This window comes from Mchenga conophoros, linkage group LG1 (assembly GCF_057382185.1).
Source record: "Mchenga conophoros isolate Kocher_MC1m ecotype Shallow Benthic linkage group LG1, M_conophoros_male_GT1.1, whole genome shotgun sequence".
In the NCBI taxonomy this organism is placed as follows: domain Eukaryota; kingdom Metazoa; phylum Chordata; class Actinopteri; order Cichliformes; family Cichlidae; genus Mchenga; species Mchenga conophoros.
In genome coordinates this window covers 1,148,679-1,167,612 of record NC_140526.1, presented here as the reverse complement: position 1 = coordinate 1,167,612, position 18,934 = coordinate 1,148,679, and the positions used below count along the sequence as shown (strand labels likewise).

General features: G+C 48.2%; 1 protein-coding gene across 5 annotated transcripts in view; it reads left to right on the top strand.

Moving 5' to 3' along the window:
* Positions 1 to 18,934, top strand: part of znf536 (zinc finger protein 536) — a 205,790-nt gene that overhangs the window by 58,668 nt on the left and 128,188 nt on the right. For all 5 annotated transcript variants that reach the window (XM_085270050.1, XM_085270141.1, XM_085270211.1 and 2 more), the window contains one exon: positions 9,908 to 10,007. The gene's annotated coding sequence lies outside the window, so the exon portion shown is untranslated. The remainder of the gene's footprint in view (positions 1 to 9,907; positions 10,008 to 18,934) is intronic.

The window sequence follows — 18,934 nt, the reverse complement described above, 5'->3', positions numbered from 1 at the left end:
GGTGCCGAGGTTCTTCGGTTTAACGATCGTAATAACGACTTCATCCGCGGGTCGTTCGCCAGGGAGGGGGCGGTCAGCCTGCTAGAGGAACACGGCGAGGATCTACTGTAGATTTGTGGCTGAAGAGCAGTGGCGTCGCTGCTTCTTCACGGGCTTACATTGACGCTCTCCTGAAGGTGGCTGCATGTTTTTAGGCTGCAGCAGGAAGAGCTCGCGGACTCGCCGAGTGAAGCGCGCTTCCTGTTTTTTCCACTAATCTGCCTTTTGTGCAGAACTCGCTCTCTCTAAAGTTGAGTTCAGATGTCTGCAGAGAGTTTTTAACCCTCCTCCCTCATTTTCTCAGTAATTGGCGGACGATCTTCAGAGCTCGCTTCGTATCCAGAGTGTTTCACTGGTTTTATGTACAGTAAAAATGAGCGTGTTTTTCTTTTAGATGACTTGAAGGCTGTGTGTTCTTTGGTGCAGATGACCCTGGGAGTGTGACACTAAGTAAATGCTTAAATGTGGGACTCCATCAGCGTTCACGTTTGAAATGTCGGCGTGAGCTTGGCTCAGGTGAAATCCGAGCCCCACCTCCTTTACATCTGGAAAAAGCTCTGGGTGTAAATCCCCCCCCAGCTCTCTGTGAAAAAGTGCGAACTAACAAGCGTTCAGCAGCTTGTAACACGAGGGGACATCGAGCCCCGTCATTGAAGAGAAGCAGTGGAGTCTGGCCAGACACCACTGCTAAACAGAGGAAGTGAGAGGGGGAGTGTGTGAGCGTGCTGTATAGTGAGTTGCCATTTATAATTGGCCTGCAATGGTAGATGGCGGCTGGCAAGGACAGTTTTTTTTTTAAACACAATCTGTGTGTGCTGTCGGGGCGATGCATCGCTAATGACAGAAAGCTCGAGTGGTGTGGAAGCACAACAGTGCCTGGTGGCTACGAGGCCAGCCCTCGCAAATATGCTCAGAGCTCAGATACAGGATGGATGATGTACGAGATCGCACACAATCACTGTGGAGACCGCTCATATCTGAGGGCCTGTTCTTACTCCAGTCGTATGTATCGGACTGATCAGATCTCACCGTCAGTCGTACCGCTTTTCTACTCAAAGGGCTTCGCGCCTCGTTCACACGTTCGCGCTCGATGAACACGTCCAGAGTTCGGTGTCTGGCACGCAGGCTGGAGCAGCCGGGGATCGAAACACCAGGCTTCTGCTTAGCAGCTCTACCTGCTGAGCCCCAGGTGTGTTACCTGTCACCATAATTCTCAACCATGACTTACCAGGTTTAAGCACTAACGCCTCCTGAAGACGGTAGTTTGGATTAAAAGACAGTAACCCTGACACATGATGACCTCGGATCGACAGTGCGTTAATCACAGGTGCGTCTGAGACTCTGTCCCTCGAGAGGAGGTCGGTCATCCAGAAAGGCTCGGAGTCGAGGCGCTGCACCTCCTCATCGAAAGGAGGCGGTTTGGGTGGTTTGGGCATCTGACTAGGATGCATGTCCCACTGGGGGGAGACCCCGAGTCAGAACCAGGACACATGAGACATCTCTGGGTGAGCCGGGAAGGTCTCAGGGTTCCCCCGGATGAGCTGGAGGAGGTGGCTTCTCTGCCGCCCTGGATAATGTGGAAGAGCAGCATCTTCTCAGTTTGCTGAAAAATGCATAAATACAAAGAGGCAGCAGGAATTTCAGTTGTCGGCTTCATCACCGGAGGTCTGCGCTGCACATTCTTCCTGCTCCAATAATCAGCCACAAAGTCAGGGAAGAGCAGGGCCCCGATAACCGGGCTGTGGATCAGACCCCCCTCCATCCATCCCGCCTCACCCCACATCCACCCTGCCTCCCAAAGCCTCCTCCATAAACAATGAAAAGTTAATGAAGAGGTAACTTAATGATGTAATGAATATGGCGGCGCTCAAGGTCAAAACTGGCTACAGTCTGGGCACAAGACGGGGGCCAGGTGATAACACACGGCTTAATGTCGCACGCACGCACGCACGCACGCACACACACACACGCACACGCTCAGTGTGCACATTGATTTAATGTTATTTGTCAGCTGGCATTGGGAGAACAGGCTCTGTGTTTGAATTGTCTGCAGAAACCTGCCTACATGCATCTGTCTTTAGAGTGTGTGTGTGTGTGTGTGTGTGTGTGTGCGTGTGTGTGTGTGTGTGTGTGTGTGTGTGTGTGTGTGTGTGTGTGTGTGTGTGGAGGGATAAGAGTGTTTGAAGTACTGTGGGTGGTAAGAGTGTGGACTTGTGTACCAGCCACTCTGTGTGTGTTAGACAGTGCAGGTTCTGAGCTGGTGATTAAAAATTGAAAGGGTTTGAATGACATGGTGGAGAGTTTGGCGGATCCAGGTAGGATCGATGGAGCTCCGGCGAGCGGCCACCGCCCCGGCTCGAGGGGCTCGAGAGCTCTCGGGAACGTGTTTGTGTGCAAGTTGTGCCTTTAAACAGTCGGTGAAGCAGCGCAACTTTAAAAAACAGATCATTTTTCTGCAGCGCAGCAATTTTCCTTCTGTGCTGTTTGTTTTAGAGCGCAGCGGTAGAAAATCTGGATTTATGTGAGCTTTTGTGGTTGTTTTTATCCACACGCAGCCAGACGAGTGCTTGATTTGGTCAAAAAAGGTGCACGTTTGAAATGAAACAGAGACGATGAGTGTAAGTGAACAGGAGAAGGAAAGGTGGTAAGGAAAAGGAGGCAGAGGACAGCAGCCAGGTGCTCGCCGCCTTCGATCTGTTTGGCCTCCGCTGGGCTAAAGAAGTGTCTACATCTCACTTTATCCCCTTATAGGCTCTCCTCTCTGTGTGGGGGAGGGGAGGAGGAGGTGGGGGAGGAAGATCATGAAACAGAAGCACTTTAGCTGCACATGTTTTCCACGTGACAGCAGGATACAGGTTCTCAGATCATTCTTCATCTCCATCTTTCTTCTTGTTTATGCAAATAAAGTCAAAGTCATGACACAGTCATGAGTAACCTCTGCAGTCTGTGAGCGAGCAACCACCGCTCCGAGCCCGAAGCCAGACACGTTGGCCTGATGAAATAAGGTTAAGGTGTGACGAGTGAAGTGGGTCTCTCAGCCTTCAGTCCTCGAGTGTGTGCGTGGAGCCGGCCGCGGTGCAAAGTCTTCGCACGCAGCGGTGCCCACAGCATCAGTTGCTCCGACTCTCTCTTGAAATCCACTTGCCCGAGTGTTCGGCGGCGGCTCAGCAGGCAGCAGCCGAGCAGCTTTCCTCGCTCGCCACCTTTGTCGTGAATCGTTCTCTCTCGCAGGTTTTTCCTGTCAATCTCCTCGCCGTGCTAAAAGCAGAAGACACTAAACTTAGCATCCCCAAGGCAATCTGTGATCCATCTGATCTGCTGGCCAGCAGGCATGCTAATGCACTGGCACTGCAAGGCCTGCACGATATTGTATTATAGGCATGGATGCTCTATTATTAGATGATATGAATAGAATATCTGCTGTGAGTGTTTTATGAAGGTCAAAGAATTGAATCAGAAATATTTTAACGCTCAGCCAGACTGTTGTGTGTTTAATGTATGTTATCACATGGGTTTCATTCTCACTTTAAAACCCATTATGGAACCTGAACGGGCCTTAATGCACTTTTAAGGTTTGTTTTTTTAAGAGCAACACTTTAAATAAAACGTGCACGAGAAGGTAAGCACGGACTCGAGCCGCACGGCCAAAACCCACGTTTCCAAAGAGCGGAGGGCTGAATTTAGACGTAAGAGGCGTGTTTTGAAAGCTGTGGAGGAGTGAACGGCTCCACCCTGGGCGTCTGGAGGGGAACGAAGGCGTTCGGGCTACTCGTTCCTGCAGGCCTCCCTGGGACAAAAGACGTCCTGTGGAAGAGAGCCACCAGTTAACCGATGCGGTGACGTCACGGTGACGACGGCCATTTTTTCTGTACGGCCTACAATACTGACGCACGCGGGTCTCGGCATCTCCCGGTCTGATCTGTAAGAAATGTGTAGATGTGCTAACTCTGGGTCATTTTGGCCAAACGTAAACACTCGATCTCCCCATCAGATTCCATTAAACCCCACAAGAACACAAACAGGCTCTCCAGGAAGAAGCCCCCGAGCAGTGGCATTAAACAAGTGCTCTCGTCGGGACATAAATACTCTGATCTTACTCCCATAAATCATGCTGAGATTGTACATTTGGCCCGAGCACAGCTTCAGGTTCGCACACTCCTTCTGTAAACAGGTTCTCCCTCAGCTTCTCACATCTTCGGTCCCTGGGCCCGATCCTTTTTAAAAAGAGTCTCGCTGTAATCAAAAACAATAACTGCTCAGAGCGTAAACTCTTCCAAGCCCCCCTCCGCCAGCCCCTACCCTCTCCTTGAAGTATGAAATAATATTCTGTGTGTGGGCCCCGGCCGAACGCTGAGAACGCAAACATTTCACAATAAAGTTGTTTAAATAAAGGCCTTGGCATAGATGACTGGGAGATAGAGGACATGCTGCGTTAATTACAAGCCCCCGTTAAAATAAACCGCCAGTATAAAATATGAGCACCCCCCTCCCATTCCCGGGGATTTGAACCTATAAAATATCAGCGAGGTGTGCACCTCACATGTGCTGTTTGGAGACCAAACACGACGGCGGCTCGAGGAGGGAGCGAGCTCGTCAGACAAAGACGAGAAAGAAAAAGCACAACGCAGCTCCACGATCAACAAAGAGAGCGTGTTTATTCTGCATTTACAGACTTACGAACCCCCCCAGCTCGCTCCCCGCCGCCGCCGCCTGGCATTAACCGAGAGGCAAAACAGCCGAGTTAAGCGGCGCGTTTATTATTCTTCCAGGCCTGGAAAGCAATACGCTCTCAATGCACGGGCGTGCTCGGCCTTCCCGTCCGGAGCGCCGCGGCTCCGTGTGGAAGTTTCAGTGCTCGCAGAGAGCCAGCGAGATTATTTTTCCTCAAGTGTGGACTTAAGTTTCTGCTCCGTGCTGCTGGGTGGCCCACTCCGCTTTAGCCGTGTTAACATAAGAATAGAGCGGTGGCCAGGAGAGGAGGGGGGGCGGCCGGGGAGCTGGTTTAAATTATTCTGCGCCTCCGCCGCTGCATAGCAGGAGCTGTTGTTATCCACTTAGAACATCAGACGATTTGTTCCTTCTCCCTCTCCCCTCGCTCCCTCTCTCAGCCCTGTGGGCGTCTTTATTCGGGCCCTTTGTAGCGCCGTCGTGTTATAAGGCCCGACTCGGCCGGGGCGCACCCCGCTCCCCTCTGTCGCTGGCCTGAGTGAAGACGGCCTTAAAAACCAGAAATATGAAATGCTAGCTGCGCCCGGTGACGAGGCCGTGACGCTCGCAGGCCCAGATGAGGAATGCAGTTATGAGGAGATGTTTGTATACATCCAGCCTGCGCCTCGCGGAGCAGCGATGGCGGTTGAGCACAGCTTAAAGACATCTGGATGCGATGAAATGCCATTTGTCTAAACAATCAAGAGTCTTTGCAAAGCCACCCAATGTGCGCGCTGCTTTTAGTGCATACTTGTGCAATGTGCTTCAACAGAAAGGGATATTGACAAATATTTCATTGCGACAGCTTCATGAGATGAGAATTTTTTTTAAAAAAATTTTCCTCCGCTGCTGTAAACATTAAAAAAATGTGAAGTTCATTTGGAGTGGAGTCGGGGGGTGTGGGGGGGTGGAAATGATGAGAAAACCACGGTGGCATTTATAAATAAGGCAAATCAGCGAGATTGTAATGTAAATACGTCCATTCTGAGCTCATTCTTCTTTAGAAAGGGAGGGAAACTGTGAACAATAACCGCTCGCACTTCCTGTTTGACCATCCGCCGTGGCGAGGAACTGGAGGAGTTTGGGCGGACCGACCGAAGACGTGAAACGGGCGAGCAGACAGAGAATGAAGCATCGCGTGTCAAAGAAATGCCACACCTTTAGATTTATTCTCTAATTAACTCCATTTAAACAAATGGTGCGGGCACCGGTGGCAGCCGTGCTCTGCTATGCCAGCAGTGTAGTAAGTGGGGCATGCAGACATGACTGGGATAATAAGCGTCATGGAATCTAATCAGATTTCTAAGAGGAATTGATTGTTGTGAGGCAGCCGGTGCAGGAGTCGGCTTGACAATAAGCTGAAATTTAAGTGTTAATTTTTATGCTAATCCTCTGGCATCTCTGTGTGATGCAATTTGGTCCAGCGGGCTCTCGACTTTGCGCCGCAGATATGAAATTGTCCCGCGCACAGAGAAAATGTCAGCTTGCCAGCCTCTGAAAGCTTGTAATTTATTAGGTATGTTTCTATTAGTATGTGTCACAGTTGTTAGAGAGCCACATGCGCAGCCAGCCACCTCCTCTCCCTCCATCCTCCCTGCTCCACCTTTTTTCTCCTCCACACGCTGCCGTCCGCTCTTTAGCATGGCACGCACACACACACACACACACACACACACACACAACGTGCATGTTCTTAAGATGGTCTCGGCTCAGTGGCTGCTGCACTGGGGCCTTAATGTATTATCATATATCGGGTGGTCCTTGCCCCTGGACAAAAGGCTATTTAATGCAATTTAATGACATTCCAAAGAATTTGTGTGTGTGTGCTTGGAGAGTGGGAGGGGCTGCTGGTGCAAGAGGGGAAGAAAGGGAGGCAGGAGCAGGGAAATAGAAAAATAAAAGAAAGGTGGAGGCCGCAGATGAAAATAGCATGTGTGTTTTTCATGGCTCGCCCAGGCAGACGTCTCCGTGTGGAAGGCGTGACTCTCCCTCACCTCCTCGCTCTGCTCGAGTTTCCACCTGCAGCAGGAAATCAAGTTTGAGCAGCTCCGAGAGGCTGAACATGTGTCGGCTTTCTCCGCGGGCCTTGGCAGGTTACACGCCGGCTCGTCACTGGATACCGCTGAGCCTCTGCCGGTAATTCATGCAGGCAGAGGCCTCGGTGGTCTGAGCCCCGTCACAGGGCAGAACGGGCTCCTTGGTCATTTCTTTCACTCAGCTCCCATCTACAGCCAGCGCAGCCAAACGTGCTAGTAACCAGTGAAACTTCTCGCCACGAATAGAAGCGTGGCTGACCTGTTTGATGGCGTTCATTGCTGCAGACAGGAAGCCAGCGTGAGCGTCCTGCGAGGACAGGATTGATCTGAGACATCGTGGGCCACATATGGCCCACTTTGGTTTTAGGTGGGCCGGACCGGTGAAAGCCCCTCCTGCCAGTGTAACGAGGTTTAAAGTAAAGTAAGGAAACCATCTTTGACTTAAACTGTAAGAAATAAAAGTGCAAAATTACAGAAAACATTGTGCCGGCTCAGACTGCGCTGCAATTATAAAACACAAAGTTTCCCTCAATTCATGGAAAATGTCTCTTTTCTGTGGGAATGTTGTAAAAAAGAAAAAAAGATCTCTTATTTAATTGTTTATCTAAATAACTGAATCCACCGTGAACCGATGCCCTCTGTCACGTCTCCCAAAGCCATCCAGCCTTTAGAGGTTTGGGTTTAGAAGCTGGTGGGTATTAAATGTGACACCAGCGCAGTGGGAGGGAAGTATCACTGCGTATAATATCATCATATATATATTCTATCATGTAGCTGCTCCGAGGCAGAGTTTAGAAAGACGAGCCTCGCAGTGGTGTGTTCGGCAGCAGCCATACTGGGTATTTACACTGTGTGTAATTCTGCGTACAGCATCTGTAATATTACAGTAACGAAGCTGTGCATGATGCAGCAAACCCAAACAGCAGGTCTTACCCGGGAACATCTCCTCACAGTACGAAGCATAAAAACGCAGCTTTCAGTAAACGTGTGTGCACATATCTGTAAGTCCACTCCTGGAAAATATGATTAATGTTTTTATGGCTCTCAGTGGAGGAAAGTCAATAGAGGGTCTGCTTCCCACAGCCATAAAGCTCCAGTGTCAGATTTACACTGTTTTATCTACTGTTGCCTGCTTTAGTCTATTTAGTCTATAACCGTGTGTGTGTTGGGGGGGAGTGGTCAGATTGATGTTTGCAGCTGCAAATGCACAAAGTGAGTGATGAAGACGATGGCGATGAAGAACGGTGTGCTTGTTGATGAACAGAAACATTTTCCTGTGAACAGCTTTAAGAATAAACGATAAATAAACGAGACTCTGTGGCTGAAACGTTCGGTTTCTTTAATTTTACCTCCCGATCAAAAACACATTTGTAGATTTGACCTCTCAGGTCTGAGCTCTGTGATGTCATCATGATATGATTTTTGAATCACATCAATAGTTTTTGTTGTGTGTCGGTCAGACTCTTATTGAGCTGAGGCTACTCGGTAGTCTGGAAGGAATCCCTGATATCTGCAGAGCCTCTTCAAACGGAGTCAGTCTCTGCCCTCACCCACCTGTTAGGGACACAAAACACACAGCAGAAGAAGTTGTTTTCCTTGGTTTCTGTTCAGTCGTCTTCCTCTTGATGTTTAAACGCTGATAAAATCGCAGCTCGTCTGCAGAGTGCTCGAAAGCCAGTAAAACTGTACTCGGCGGGCCCAGAAACACACTGAAAGGTTTGGATACAATTCACATATAGGTCAATTAAATGCAACAACATCTGCTCTCTCCCTACCATTTGCATATAGCATTCATATGTTAATGATGTCCCTTGTTTTTTTTTCTTTCTGTGTGTGTGTGTGTTTGTTTCTCTCTCCTTTCCCCCTCTACTTCCTCCCCTCCTCCCGTCTCTTTGTATCGCCAAACAAAAAGAGATGCTGAAAATTTGGATTCATACTTCCCTTTTTGGAGAAAAAAGAAAAAACACAGATACGCCCGTCCTATTTTCACTTCCTCTCGCCTCGCGATTAAAGGGGAGGTTAGACGGGTGCCATGGTTGTTCCGTTGCCATGCCCCTGATTTTGACAAGAAGCGCCTTTAACAGCAGAGAAGGCGAGGCCCTATCTCTTCCCCGAGCAGCTTAATGCCTTATAAATCAATGATGACACAGATGGACTAGCGATAATCTATTTAGAATGCCTCACAGCAAATATTGTTGTGCAGATGATTAGACAGCCAGTTATTTTAACTCAGACCCCTAAACCCCGTCTTCGTAACGCTCCTCGGATTTATAGGAGGCGTTCCAGAGCCGGCGTTTGCTCTTATTTGAAGTAAATTTGAGGGAAAAACAGATGTAGAGAAATGAAAAGTGAGAGGGGTGTGTGTGTGTGTGTGTGTGTGTGTGTGTGTGTGTGTGTGTGTGTGTGTGTGTGTGTGTGTGTGTGTTTGGGTGGCATGGGCAGCTTGAGAAACAAAAGACACTGGTGCTGGTGTCTCTGCCAAGGCCATAATGATAAGGCATGTTTCTTCAAAGATGGGGGAGGCAGAGCACGATTGTATCTCCAGGGCGTGTGTGTGTGTGTGTGTGTGTGTGTGTGTGTGTGTGTGTGTGTGTGTGTGTGTGTGTGTGTTAGGCAGCCTAGTGACACAAGGGGGGTTAATGGCAATCCAGGGTCTCTGCCCCTTTTCATGGTCGATGGGTCTCAATTTAGCGTGTGAGGGTGAGGAGGAGGAGGAGGAGGAGAAGAGGAGGAGTTGCAGGAAAAAAGGAGTGCAGAAATGAAGTGGAGGTTGTCAGACGTGGCAGCTGCTCCGAGGCCCTGATAAATATAAGCCCTTATTGATCGGTTGAAAATGAAAGATCCCCGAGTGGCGTGCAGTATTTAGCTTCTTGTCTGCCTCGCGTCAGCGGTGGCCTTGCCTTGGAGGGATAGATTTTCAGCTGCGCCTCCGGGCACCGCAGCGCCCCAGCTTTGATTTCATCTTTAACCTTTTTCTGCTGCGTTCCCTTGACCTCTGAAGCAGCGCTTACTGAATTTGTTAGATTTCCATCTTGACATCGACCCCTCCTCCACATCGCTGTCAGCGCTCCTTCTCATCCCTCAGGTCTATATTTCATTATCACCTCCTCTGTTTCTCCCTGCAGGTGGCCATCGCAGTGAGCAGTAGTCAGTGAGGAGTGGCAGCCAGAGGCCTCTTCATCCTAACAGACAGATTGCACACCAGTATGCAGGTGGTGTATTAAGGTGAGTTCACACACAGTCACGCTCTGCCGTCACGGAAGTACGCGCGCATGGTTCAATAACACGACTGCTGCACGAGTGAATCCCTCCACCTGCACATCCAGAGTCTACCTGCTGGAGTCAGGGTCAGCAGCAAGACAGACAGACAACAGACAGACAGACAACAGACAGACAACAGACAGACAGACAACAGACACACAGACAACAGACAGACAGACAACAGACAGACGACAGACACACAACAGACAACAGACAGACACACAGACAACAGACAGACAACAGACACACAGACAACAGACAGACACACAGACAACAGACAGACAACAGACACACAGACAACAGACAGACAGACAACAGACAGACAACAGAGACAGACAACAGACAGACAGACAACAGACAGAAAGACAGACAACAGACAGAAAGACAGACAACAGACAGACAACAGACAGACAGACAGAGAGACAACAGACAGACAGACAACAGACGGACAGACAACAGACAGACGACAGACAGACAACAGACAGACAGACAACAGACAGACAGACAACAGAGACAGACCACAGACAGACACAGACAGACAACAGACAGACAGACAACAGAGACAGACCACAGACAGACACAGACAGACAACAGACAGACAGACCACAGACAGACCACAGACAGACAACAAAGACAGACAAGAGACAGACAACAGACAGACAACAAAGACAGACAAGAGACAGACAGACAGACAACAGAGACAGCCAGACAACAGACAGACAACAGAGACAGACAGACAACAGACAGACAACAGAGACAGACAGACAGACAACAGACAGACAGACAACAGACAGACAACAAAGACAGACAAGAGACAGACAGACAGACAACAGAGACAGACAGACAACAGACAGACAACAGACAGACAGACAGACAACAGAGACAGACAACAGACAGACACAGACAGACAGACAACAGACAGACAGACAACAGACAGACACAGACAGACAGACAACAGACAGACAGACAAGAGACAGAAAGACAGACACCAGACAGAAAGACAGACAACAGACAGACAGACAAGAGAGACAGACAACAGACAGACAGACAACAGACAACAGACAGACAGACAGACAACAGACAGACAGACAACAGACAGACTACAGACAACAGATAGACAGACAGACGACAGACAGACAGACAGAGAGACAACAGACAGACAACAGAGACAGACAACAGACAGACAACTGACAGACAGACCACAGACAGACAACAGAGACAGACAACAAAGACAGACAAGAGACAGACAGACAGACAACAGACAGACAACAGACAGAAAGACAGACAACAGACAGACAGACAGACAAGAGAGACAGACAACAGACAGACAGACAACAGACAGACAGACAGACTACAGACAACAGACAACAGACAGACAGACTACAGACAACAGACAGACAGACAACAGACAGACTACAGACAACAGATAGACAGACAGACAACAGAGACAATAGACAGACAACAGACAGACAGACAACAGACAGACAGACAACAGACAGACTACAGACAACAGATAGACAGACAGACGACAGACAGACAGACAGACAGACAGAGAGACAACAGAGACAATAGACAGACAATAGACAGACAACAGACAGACAACAGACAGACAGACAACAGAGACAGACAGACAACAGACAGACAGACAGACAGACAGAGAGACAACAGACAGACAACTGACAGACAGACCACAGACAGACCACAGACAGACAACAGAGACAGACAGACAAGAGACAGACAACAGACAGACAGACCACAGACAGACAGACACAGACAGACAGACAGACAGACAAGAGACAGACAAGAGACAGAAAGACAGACAACAGACAGACAGCACTGTAGTCTGAGACAGTAGAAGCCAACACCCAACAGGGTTTTTAACAATAATTTTTCTAATCACGTTTGATAAGAATGATAATTAATAATGCAGGGAAACCTTTAAAAAGTCTAAAATCTTTACTTTTGACACACGTCAGTAGATATGACCCGTGCTGCTGTATCAGCGAGCGCTTGTATGCAATTATGAAAATAAAAGTGAATTCTTAAAGACGAGCGAGAGGCTCCCAGGAGAGGCAGCTGACTAACATGACGACCACCTCGCTCGCTGGTTAGCTTCCAAAGTAAAGATGAAGAAAAAGCTCAAACACCTGATATACCTGTGCAGACACCTGAGCTGCTCTGCCAAGTGTAGCATGTGTGTGCCAGCAGCAAAATGTCCTGAGCGTGGAGCTTTTCCACTTCCTGTACGGTATTTACTTCTCCCACTGTCAGGATAAAAGAACAAGACACACACACACATTCCAACTGTTCGTCATTCACTCACCATAGCCTTATCCCCAAAGGCCCCGAGTCTTAAACCAAAACACACACACACACACACACACACACACACACAGTCACACAGCTACAGTACACTGCTGCTATGTGCGCAGACAGAACTTGTAACAATCTGGATTGTGATAATCTATGATAATCATCCACCACATGCCACCTAAAAACGCACATGGGTGGCATTCAACACCCACACTGGCACATTGCTTCAGTGCATCTCGTCTCCCTCTGCCGCTCTCCCCAATGTCACTACCTCCAGCGTCAATGTCACCACTCGGCTCCTTATTTCTCACACGGCAAAGGCGGAAAAGCAGCGAATCTCCAACAATTTATGTTTGGCATTAGTGTAATTGAATCCCACTCGTATATCAGAGGAAGAAAGTTGTGAGGTGCGGGTGATATAAATGCAGGTAGGGATCCATGAAAACACAGAGCTGTCCCTCCCCCCTCCCCTCGCCTCCCGAACAATGTCTCCCATCTCTTTTTTTATTCTCTCCCTCTGTCCCCTCCTTTAGCTAGATGGATGATAAATTCCCAGCTACAGAGCCAGCAACAGCTGTTGGCAGACAGGCCTGATATGAGAATAGCAGCATAGGATGAGCAGGCATTAAAAATTAATATGCTATTTAGCCTAGGTGTATTTTAGGTATTTGACATTTTCATGTCCGGGACAGAGTAAATTTATTCATAGTACAGAATAAAAAAATAAAAAAAATTAAAGAAAAAGAGGAATGGGTGCAGGCAGCGGGCTGAGGGAGGGGGTGCAGGAACACTAAGTGAAGGCCATTTTGGTTTTATGGTCACCCTGTTTCACTTTGCCTCCCAACACGGTGATCTGTGTGTGTGAGATGAGGCTACACACACACTCACACACACATGGAAACAAGAGCAAAACCACTTTTATCTGCTCAGACAGGCTGAGACTGACCCTGCACCCTCCTCTCACAGCCACACTCACAGTTTCTGAAGAATAGTTTGGTATTTTTACTTTTAGTCATGTGCTTATTATTTATTGGTTTTAGTCCTGCACAAATGTCATGGACAGCATGAACCCAGCATGTGTTCTGATCAGCCCAGAGCACCTGGAGAAAAACACCCATTTCAGAAAGATAATAGCATTAGCTAGAATTTTACATTAGCTAATGATAGCTTTTTTTTGTGACGTGAATAGTTGCTGAAGTTCATAAAGATGGTGACTACAAATCAGCTGCAGGGAAACACCCCGCTAAAAGAGCAAAAGAGAAATAGTGGTTACCAGATGTACCTCCGTACTGAGGTGTTGATGATATCCTGAACTTTACTGTCCGTAAGAACTGCTGTTAACCCCCATTAGCTACTGATGGCCTCTGTTAGCTACTGTTGGCCTCTATTAGGGGCTGTTAGCATCTGTTGGCTACTGTTAGCCTCTGTTAGCTATGGTTAGCCTCTGTTAGGTGCTGTTAGCCTCTGTTAGGGGCTGTTAGCCTCTGTTAGGGGCTGTTAGCCTCTGTTATGTACTGTTAGCTACTGTTAGCTACGGTTAGCCTCTGTTATGTGCTGTTAGCCTCTGTTAGGTGCTGTTAGCCTCTGTTAGGTTCTGTTAGCCTCTGTTAGGGGCTGTTAGCCTCTGTTATGTACTGTTAGCTACTGTTAGCTACGGTTAGCCTCTGTTATGTGCTGTTAGCCTCTGTTATGTGCTGTTAGCTACGGTTAGCCTCTGTTATGTGCTGTTAGCCTCTGTTATGTGCTGTTAGCTACGGTTAGCCTCTGTTATGTGCTGTTAGCCTCTGTTATGTGCTGTTAGCTACTGTTAGCCTTTGTTAGGTGCTGTTAGTTACTGTTATCTACTGTTAGCCTCTGTTAGGTGCTGTTAGCTGGCATAAGTGAAACTGTCTTTGAAGTGGTGGACTCTTAGTGAATAAGTTTTGATATGATCTGAGAAGGTAATCAAACAGTTTTTCAGCTGGAAAGTTTGGACTCCTGAGCCTAACATTAGCTGACATAACGTTAGGCTCTGTTGTTTAGCCAGCTCGTTGTCAGCTGTCCGGAGGCTTGGATGTCTGATTTGCTGACAATAATTAATTGCAACAATATCAGTGATATTGGTGTGCTAGAGCCCTGACTTCAGCTAAGGAGATGAGGCTTGAGGTGAGAACACAAGGATGAAGCTTTGTCATCTGTTTTGTAGTTTGTATTGTTGATTTTGATTATTCCAAACAGGTGATCTGTGAAGGCCTTCATGTTTTACTTCTTTCCGTCTGGGACCCATGTAAGCCACAGATACTGAAACCAGATTTGAAACTACAGGTAAAAGATGAGATGTGCAGAACAAAGAAGCAGAGTGAACCAAAATGAACACTGTAGAAGAAGCAGAGGGGTAGCATTACGCAGTATTAGGAAGTTAAACGCCAGCTGTCAGAAATGTAAACTCTGCGCTCTGCTCCATCATAAATATCAGAAACGATTTTGACGATGAGCTGGTACGGAGCACATGTTCTGTGTGTGCCGAGTGTCGACAGGTGGGCGGACCCCTGGAGGACCACACGGCCCCAGGCCGGGTCATGCTAGGACAGTGTTTAAGGCTCCCTCTCTCCCTGCCGCTCCACCTTTGGTGATTAATGGCTAATGCTGCTCTGGTACATCTCTATATCCCTGCTCATCCTTCCCTGCTAATCGTTGTGAAATCTTAGACATGGCCTGGATTTGGGTTCCTACAGAAACATGGGATTGGATTCATGTGAATTTGGTGCTTCTTTATTCCACCGTTTTCATTTTTAAACCTTTGCTCTGATCAGAAGGCAGATGAGCACGTCTGTCTCAGCTCAGTGTGCTTATTTTAACCCCACACTCGGTTGTTTTCTACTGCTGACTGTGTGAATGAGAAAAGGTCCAAACAGGGACAAAGCTCGCTCTCATCCCTCCGACCTCCTAACACAGACTGTCAGCAGCCAGTGTTTCAGAGGCGATGTGAAAGATACTCAGCCAACCCATCATCCGCTTAATAATAATAATGGATACTTTATTGATCCCCATGGGGAAATTACTTGTTTTTCTCTGCATTTGACCCATTCACTCAGTGAAGCAGTGGGCAGCCCACTAAGCAGGCGCCCGGGGAGCAGTGTGTAGGGACGGTACCTTGCTCAGGGGTACCTCAGGGTAGCCGTTAAGTGGATTCGAACCGCCGACCTTCCGATCATGGGGCGACCACTTTACCTACTGAGCTATCCCTGCCCAGCTCAGAGACCCAATAGTCACCAACAAGATCGATTAGTCGAATCATTTCAGCGACCTGATGAATCTGAAGCCCCGCGCCCGACATTTACTACACAACACACCGTCCATTACACTCCAGCAGGCGTGTACCGTCAGCTGCCTGCTCAGATTTGAGTTTGTGCTTCTTTTATTTCTCATATGTCTTCATATAGCTGCTTTCTCTCTGAGACAGGGCTGTTAATTAGTTTGGTGGATGATCTTAATTGAAAGGAAACCTACTTAAAGAGGTTGTTCCACATTATTAAGCAAGTCACATTTCTCATGGAGGGTGAGGAAGAGGAGGAAGGAAGAGTGGAATAATGTAACGTTTTGCAGAAACTACTTGGAGAAATCTGAAGATAAATAATCTCATTATCATCGTCATCCTCCTCTGGATGCTCGCAGAGGCACGTTTCAGCCACGCTTCTCTAAAGCCCACAAAAGGACACCGAATCGTTTTCAGCACGCTTTATGGTTTTATGGTGATTGTTAGATGGAATCTGAGGAGGTCAAAATGCTGTAACTCCACCCTATAGACAGACCTGCCGGGACGACGCAGTTAGCATCTCTGTGCTTCCCTCACAGGAGCCGACAGGATCTCCAAAGGTTTCTGAATCAGTGCAGAAAATCATCTTTGTACAGAAGTAAAGTTTACGATAATTACAAGCTGTGCTCAGTGGAATCATGCTAATGCAGCTTTTATGATTTTTGAAGCGTAAATGCAATCCCAAGAAATAAAAGGCTAGCATCCAGATAAAAACAATCTACACTGTGGTCACATGACGAACAGGAGAGGTCATGTATAAAATGTTGAACAGTCCTGCCCTACAGCCATCGGCTCTGAATCCATTTTCATCTCCTGGCTCTCCGGTCAGAGGGATGATCATGGAGCATGAGCTGGAGGAGGTGACATAAGGCAGGTGTGGGTGCGTGCTCTGCCCGTACAGATCCACGTTAACGCTGTTCCCGAGCCAGATCGACCTCCCCGATCTTCCTCCGGCGTTACAAACGCTCTGACAGCTGACAGAGACTCACAGGTGTGTTTTAAAAATATGAATCGCAGGTATAATTAAACAGACGACGCGACTAAAAGCTGCTTTGAACCCGTCACTTCTTCCCTCTCTGCGTTTCCACAGTTGGCACAAAGTTCCCGCTGCTGTAGAGCGAGCACGGCGCCGTACATACACCGACTGTTATTACCTTGGGGAACGTTTAGCAGCTCCATGTTTAACACCATAACCTCCGCTACATCAGCAGTGGCAGCAGAGTAGAAAAACCCGGGAGGTGGAAACCAGAGACGGCTCGTGTTAGGCGAGCGTTCGACTGATCACCGCAATAAAGACGACAGGAGGGGGAGAGAGGGAGCGTGTAACAAGTCTGCTTTATTTCCACCTACTGGATGATCAGGGACTCTTAAGGGGAGGGATAATTTCTTGCGATATCCCGAGTACAAAGTAAACAGAAATCAAAGCCCTTCACGCTCCCAGACAGAAGCACTATATGAAAGAAGCCGTCTTAACAGCCTCCTTCATTTCCTCCTGTACTTCCCATTGATTTCACCTAACTAGTGTTAAGTGAAACTATCGGAGACACAATGGATCCACTTGACTTTGAGTCTCCGAGCCGCTCGCGCCCATGATTGGGCCCCCGCTGTGCACTGTAAAAATTTCCACTGTAAATTTACAAAGGACTGCTTTGTTTTTACTGTATTACTGTAAATACATCTGCACCTTATTACTGTGATCTGGAACATTTTAAAGAAAGTATAAATATAATAATGTATAAAACTCCACAGCTCGTAAATCAAACCTAAAAATGTCCTAAAATAATCTACAAAATAATATTACGGATACAGAACGGCACGTTTTAAAAGATCCTCAGCACGCCAGGAGGGCGATTCTACTGAGGTGGGGGGACGCTGCCCCTCCCACTGACCTCACGGCGTGTCTAAAACTGGAAGAAATCAAACACTCACTCACATGTCAAAGCACGTGGCATCCTTTCCTTCATGCATTTCAGAATCTATAAGAATTTTTCAGGTGCATTCACTTTTGTCAGGTGTGGAAATACAGTGTACAGGTCTAGGGCAGTGACCTGGGTGGGAATGAGTGGGATTATTTTGCAGGGACTGTGTTATCTGGGGAAATATTTTAATTATCATTATATATTTTTTAAGTGTACAACCAAAATCTCCGAGAAGTACAGATCACCTGTAATCTTCTGTTTTTGTTTATGTGTATAAAGGAAAAACTCTTATTAAAAAGACATTGTTTATAAACACCATCCGTGGCACACAGCTGTGGCTTCCAGCTGTTTGAAGGCCGATCGTCGACAGGTCACTCTGAAACTGGCACAGGTAGTTTCCCTGCTGGAAGGTGGAGGCTGATGTTTTGTGTTTAAACGCGTTCGCAGCAGCCTGCACGGTCGTCACGCCCGGCGAGGAGCTGAAGCAGCGCGTCCATAAAACAGAGACTGAATCAAAGACAACAAGTAGTGATGTTTGTGAACTGTCCCTGAGTAAGAGCGGCTTATCGAACGTATTGGAAACCTGTAGAGTTTTACTTTATTCAGCTGGTAAAACGCAGCGTGGCGGCCCGTCACAGCGGCCATTGTGCTTCTTGCTCGCTCACTGTCACTCAAACCCCCCCACCCGAGCGTGCAGCCCCCACCTCCTCCTGTCTGTCACAGAGCAGTTTGAGGGCAGCGGCCTGACGGGGAACTCGCTTTCACCTGCGGGTCTCCTCGTCTCTGCGGGCCGCCCGGCTTCTTCCCCGTGCGCAGACGGAGGGAAACGGCCCCCCTCCAAATTTCCACAAAAGCCCGACGTGCTATCAAAGTAACTTCCAGCATATTAGCGGCTCGGAGCCCCGTGCCCCCCTCCTCCCGTTTCCTCTGTCCTTCCTCCCTCTCCTCTTTTGTGGCGTTGCTCGCTCGCCTCGGCAAGTTTCCTGAATTAAACCGCCGGCTTCCTGTTCTTTTATATGCACGGCCACATCTGGGGAGCCCGCTCGCAGGGCCCCGCCGCTTAATAACAATCACCTTCCCTTTCACTCGGCCCTGATTGTTTCTAATTCGCCCTGACAGATAGTAGCTGACAAGCCGCCCGCGCCTCCCTCCCTCCGTGACCCGAGCTCACTCAGCGCACTTATAAGGCCTGTCATTTTTAATATTTGATTTTCACTTCGTAAAAAGTTGTGTGCTTTAGAGCTGCCACAGACACCCCCGGCCCCGAAATCACATGATGAAATCACTATTTAACTGAAACCCCCGGCCCCTTCCTTCCTCGTCCTCCTCGCCTGCTTCTCTTCGTCCCTTTGTTAGCCTCTCTT